This window comes from Phoenix dactylifera, chromosome 13 (genome assembly GCF_009389715.1).
Source record: "Phoenix dactylifera cultivar Barhee BC4 chromosome 13, palm_55x_up_171113_PBpolish2nd_filt_p, whole genome shotgun sequence".
Classification (NCBI taxonomy): Eukaryota; Viridiplantae; Streptophyta; class Magnoliopsida; order Arecales; family Arecaceae; genus Phoenix; species Phoenix dactylifera.
Window position 1 is genome coordinate 5,469,316 of NC_052404.1, and position 6,110 is coordinate 5,475,425.

A 6,110-nucleotide genomic window follows, 5' to 3' on the forward strand; every position below is an offset into this window, starting at 1 on the left:
CTAGCTCCCTTGCAGAGATGGCTATGGATGGCTGAAGTCCTCTCCTTTGAATCAACCTTTGATTGGCTTGAGAGGAAGAAGAAGAAGGATGGATTTAGGAAGAAGAAAACAAGACCCGCAGCCTTTCTCTTTTTCTTCCTTTTTAGAACCAAGATGAAGAAGGAAGAGGGCGTCCCAAGCTTTTCTTTTTCTTCTCTTGATTGTGGCTCAAAGGAGGAAGATGGAGGAGGGTGCTCACGGCTGGAATGAGGAGAAAAACATTCATTTTGGCCGAAATTCCATGCTCCCTTTTTAATTGCAAAGGGATAAAGATGAGCTCCTATTTTTTAGGAGCTCATCCTTATCTCTATTTCATGCCACCTAGGAGGGGCATGCGCCCCTCCTTTTTCTCCCACGCATGGCTCAAAGGGAGGGGCATATTCCCCTCCCTCTTATCCATTTAAATCTGCCACTTAATCAAATTAATGGGTGATTTATTTTGGGTCTAGTGCATGAGTCCAATCCTAGTCAAAATAGGACTTGTATGGACCTATTTCAATTTCCTCCCAATCCTAATCTAATTAGGACTTAATTGAACCATGACTCTATTGAACTCTTCAATCCTAATCCAATTAGGAGTCATGAAATTAATTAGATTAAATTTAAAATTAATTAGGACTTAAGAAAATCCTAATCTAATCAGGACTTGTTCAAATTTCAGCCCTAAGACAATTAGGACATTAGAAATCCTATTCCAAGTAGGACTCTAATTTAATTTGAAATCCTAATCCAATTAGGACTCCATGATTCCCACTCCAAGTAGGACTCATGATCAAGTCCAATTAATTAAATCCAATTAATTAAATTAAATTACAATCCGATTGCAATTATTCCTTCTTCTAACCACTAACTCTTAGCGGGTTATCCATTTATCAATCTAATTGATTATTTGTGATTCCTAATCACATTCAACCATCGGACCGGTCATTACCTCTAATGTGTGTGACCCCATAGGTTCTATTCTGACTGGTAGTGAGATATATTGCGATCTCTATCACAATATCATTGAAAACTCCTTTCAATGGGTTGAAACAATTTCAACTCAACTCATCAGGGTTTATCGACCATCAAGATGATCCCTGTGAGTCTCACCATCCACCAGTGACACCTAGCAGTATGTAGTGGCCACCCAGCAGAATAGAATGATGAACCTTTAGGTGCAGTTATCGTATGATACAGTCCTTCTATCGTGGATCCCTACAGACCGGAGGTCATGGATAACTCGTCAAACCTCGTCGTCTGTCATATGTCTAGATTTATTCGACTTGAGTTCGATAGTAGAAAACTCTTTCTCCACTTTATATTATTACCCTGGCCTAGGTCTTAGAACTCAGTCTAATAAATCACATAGGATCTCTCCTCATCTATCAAGGTCGATAGATTCCATGTAGGTGCATACCCTACTCCTACAGTGAACTTACTGCAACCAATCTACACTACAAGGACCCATACGGCTAGAGACCATGTGTATGTGCAGTCAAACTACAATAACCTCACTGTGAGTAGCCGAAGCACCGCAGGTCAAAGGACCAGTCCTACTACTGCAACATCAAGCAAGTCACTGACGAGTGGATAGACATCCAAGTGACTTATTGTCTTGGTCACGCTCAGTACCCTTGTTCTCCAACAAGCATTTGCACTCTCACTTCAGTGTTCCTACACTGTGGACTCGAGTCTCATCCATCCATAAGGAAAGCGATCTGTGCACTGATCGGATCGATCACCATCCTCGTGATGATCCATTGATCAGGAGCATTTAGAAATTAATCACCAATGATACATGGCTCAAATTCTCAACTCTTGAGAATATGTATCATCATCTTAGTAATTTCTTGGACGATTCATAGACACATAAACAATATGAATGAAAAGATGCCCATATATTATTCAATAATAATAAAGTCAAGTACAAATTTATGTCCCAGAATAAATAATGTGTCTGCCAGATTGGCTTCTAGGGCATACATCTAACATTAAATAGGATGGAGGTCAGGCTCGAGTTTGGCCAAATTAAGTTGTTCGAGGATAGGGAGTCCAACACAGACATGTGGTCAGCAGTGTGTTAGATTTAAGAATTTTGGTCTCCTACCAAGATAGGGACTTGTTTGTTAGCAATTATTGCTTGTCCTACTTAAATAAGGATTGTATTTTTAATTATTTAGTGATCTATTCCCATTGTTGTTTGTTGTGGTAATAGCGTGTTTGACTCAAAGTTTTAGTGTTAGTTTTTGAGGTTTGGGAGTTGGTTTTAATGGTGGCTGTGGTCGCTCCAAAAGTTTGAGTTTCCACGGGAAAACTCTTGATTCTAGTATCAGGCTTTCAGGTTGTGTGTTGTTGTGGCTGTTAAGCTTGGACGAGGGTGTAAAGGATTTAACATTGTCTATTACTGCAAATAGAATTTGTTTAATATATCGGTTTCAACGGTACCACCTTTGCTCGAACGGGACAGGCCCTACTTGGGAGCTGAGAAGTGAAGGGCGCTAACCCTAAGTGGTCAATGGGGAAGAGTGGGTAGGCTTTTTATCCGGATCATGTGTGGTACATGGTTTGCGCCGTAGAGTACTATAAATTGCTAATAGCCACCATTAGAAAATGGGCGACTATCCAGCAAGATGATCCTATGCATCATGCATGACATATCGTTGTTCATAGCCATCCATCTCCTTATGGTGGCTATCGAGTACTGCACAGCACTCTGCGGTACAAACGGCATAACAAAAAAAAACTTAAGTCCTTTTATTCTATTAGGTCCTATTTGGAGCTAACGATTCGTCCTTTGCACTGCATAAAGTTCTATACCTTTTGATAGCTACCACATCATCCAATCGTGGAGATGGATAGCTGTCAAATATCCAAAGATGGCACGCTATGCGTAGCATGAAACCCAACATGACCTACCATGCTCTGTTTGACAATCATCCATGACGCAAATGGGGCGGCGTGTGGGAAATGAGAAGGATGAAGATGGGGATGGTGGGCATGGCAATAATTTTGTTCTCTTGATTTGGTTGCGTCTCGGAAGGGAAGGGGATGCTCTAATACCAATTGACGCAGTAGGGTGGAAAGGTTACTAAATTTTGGGATGGTGGCTGATTTCTATCCTCTCTTTTTTTTTTTCTTCCATCAATGGCGGCTAGGGTTCTTATGGAGGGAGAAAGGAAGAAGAAGGGGATGGAAGATGGGTAATTTGGGTGCTATTGAGTTCAATGGTTGGTGGCTAAAATTGAAAATTGTGTTTAATTGGATTAGAGGCAGATGGAGTTCGGTTAGGACCCTAACTTGATTGGGTTTGGCGTGAGAGGGTTGGAAATTGGTTAGGACCCAAAGTAGGGTTGGGTTTGGGCGTGAGGGCTAGGAGGACGTGGATAGGGGTTAGGACTTCTAATGGGATTTGGTTTTCTTGGTAAGGTGACAAGATAAGAAAGGGTTATTGGCATGAGAGATGGGAAGAGTGGTTGGCATGATAAGATTTTGGCGCGAGATATAGATGAGGCATGAGAGAAGGGGAGGAGTCCTTCTCTTATTAGGCCTCTTAATTAGGAAAGGGGTATAGCATGAGATGTGGCTTAGGCATGAGCAAAGGAAGGGGTTAGGGGCATGGGAATGAAGGGATAAAGATAGATAAGTATGGATGGATGAGAGTCTCACTCTCAATCCAATCCAATGGTTGACGTGAAGTGAAGATGACGTCTCACCAAACTTCCTTCAGTCCTTCTTAACGTCGCACTAAGGGAAGAAGAATCTCTCTTCTCACGTGAAAAACGACATCTCAAGGAAATCTAATCTCTCTAATTTCTGCATTTTATTCTTCAATCTCCCCTTTATATAAAGTAAGATGTTAGAAAAATAAGGACTCTTACAACCAAAATTTTAGGACCCAACTAAACATGGACTCTTTTGAATCAAATCAATCATTTGACGAGATCAACTGACGAAATCAACTGACAAAATCAATTGATGAAATCAATTGACGAAATCAACTGACGAAATTCACTAAACCAACTAAGACTCGCAAATAACTAAGACTCTTTAAAGACATGCACTAAGAGTCCAAATCAGCTAGGACTCTTTCAAATGACACATTGACTCAATAAACAAAACTCTAAATAATCTAGGACTCCTCATGGTCATGGAAGAGAGTCCAAATCAACTAGGACTCTTCTCCAAATGCTACATGGACCAAATAAAGAACTCCTAATCACTCAAGGACTCCTCAACGCCATGGACTTAATGTGATTTCATGGCGTTGGGACCCAAACTCCAATTGGCTCAACACAACCAAACTAGAGGACCCAATCCTTCATGATTGAGTAACATTGTGGCCATCAAAGACTGTACAGTTCTCTAGATGTACAACACACGAGTATATTTTAAAATAATAAAAATATTATTACAAAAATAGATATTATCTACAACTTTCTACATGATTACCATATATCAATTATGATGAACAATTTATGTAAATGACTGGTTATATTAATGTTATTAATATAAGGAAATTGATTTCTTATATCAAGATTATATAATATGTAATATGTCAGTTTTGGCCAACTTCAGGTTTGGATTGGGAACTTAGTAATGCAAACCCAATCCATATTTGAAACATATCATAGTTTTCAATCTAAGTTTAATCCAAATAATTCTGGTTTGAATTGGACTAGATTATTTTCCAATTAAATCTATATCAAAAGCAAAGTTAATGCAATCCACTTGTAGCCCTAAAAAAATCGACGACAATCATCTCTAAAATAAGCCAATGTACAATAATGATCAAGGAAATGCACAAATTACCACAGGAAAAAATCGAAAAATTAGTCCTTAGTGTTTGAGTATATTTTGAAGGTCCCCTTGTTTCTCTTTTGTTTTTTTTTTTTCCGAACTTTTATAACTTCTCTACACATTTTCTAGCTTAGAAAGAACCAATAAATTCTTTTCCAAACTGGTGTTGTCTTCTTCTTTCATCTGATTTTATTCTTCATAAACCTTGGGCCTTGACCAAATTGTGCTAAGCATTGATGTGGTAGATGCGCCACTGTCTTGTAGGGCTCCTAACACTGATATAACTAAATAGAGGTTTTTCCAGGTTGATCTCTTTGCATTCATTATTATATAATAACTTGACAAGGACATTAAAGAACTAAGATTACAATTATTTTGGAAAGAATGCTATAAGGTAGAGTTAGCCAGTGGTTTACATCAGGTGCACAAAAAATTGATGTGGTTAGAAGACCCACTAGTTTATAGGATTAATTGATTTGAATGCTTTAGTGAATGCATATGGCATGAAGTATGAATTGGGGGATGGTACCTTTCTGCTGTAGCATCTAGAGATTGTGGATTTGAGTGTTGTTGGTATAGTTTTAAATATTTGGACCTGAGTAATTATGTTATATAGCCTTGGATGATGTGGTTTTAAGTACTTTGGTCTGGACAATTATAGTGCAGATAGATCTCTTTCCTTTTTTGCTCTTAAAAAAAAGAGGTGAGGAGGGAAGAAGGGTTAAGGGAAGAACTGGCTTTCCTTGTTCCTTCGGCAATTCCATTGGATTCAAGGACATATCAAAGCTCTAATATGCATACCTACTAGTTTAATGTGCAAGCAAAAGCTCTAACTCATTTCAAGCAGGCCAACTTGTATACCAGATCATCGAGTCAAATCAATTTTCACCAATCCTAAGTAAGACGAGGAGGACTAGAGATTGGGTCCTAGGCTTGCAAGTAAATTAAGTTCAATTGGGTCGAATCAAGTTGGAACAAGTTGATCAAGCAAGGAGCAACAATCAATTGGCTGGCCTTTTCAAGTCCCCACTTGGCCCATGGATCTAAAAAATTGGATCCTAACCTTTCTTGGCCCTGACAATTTCCAGGCCTAAGCTCATTACTCTCTAAGCAATGGAATCTGAAGAGTAACATGCAGGGCTGCAAAGAGGTTGAGTTGGGCTAGCATATGTTCGATTTCTAGCTGGTCCAGTTTTATATTCAAATATTAATATTGGACCTAAACTTAACCCAATAGAAATTCGGGTCAGATCAAGTCTGATCCATGAAAAAAATTTTAGATCCAGCAATTT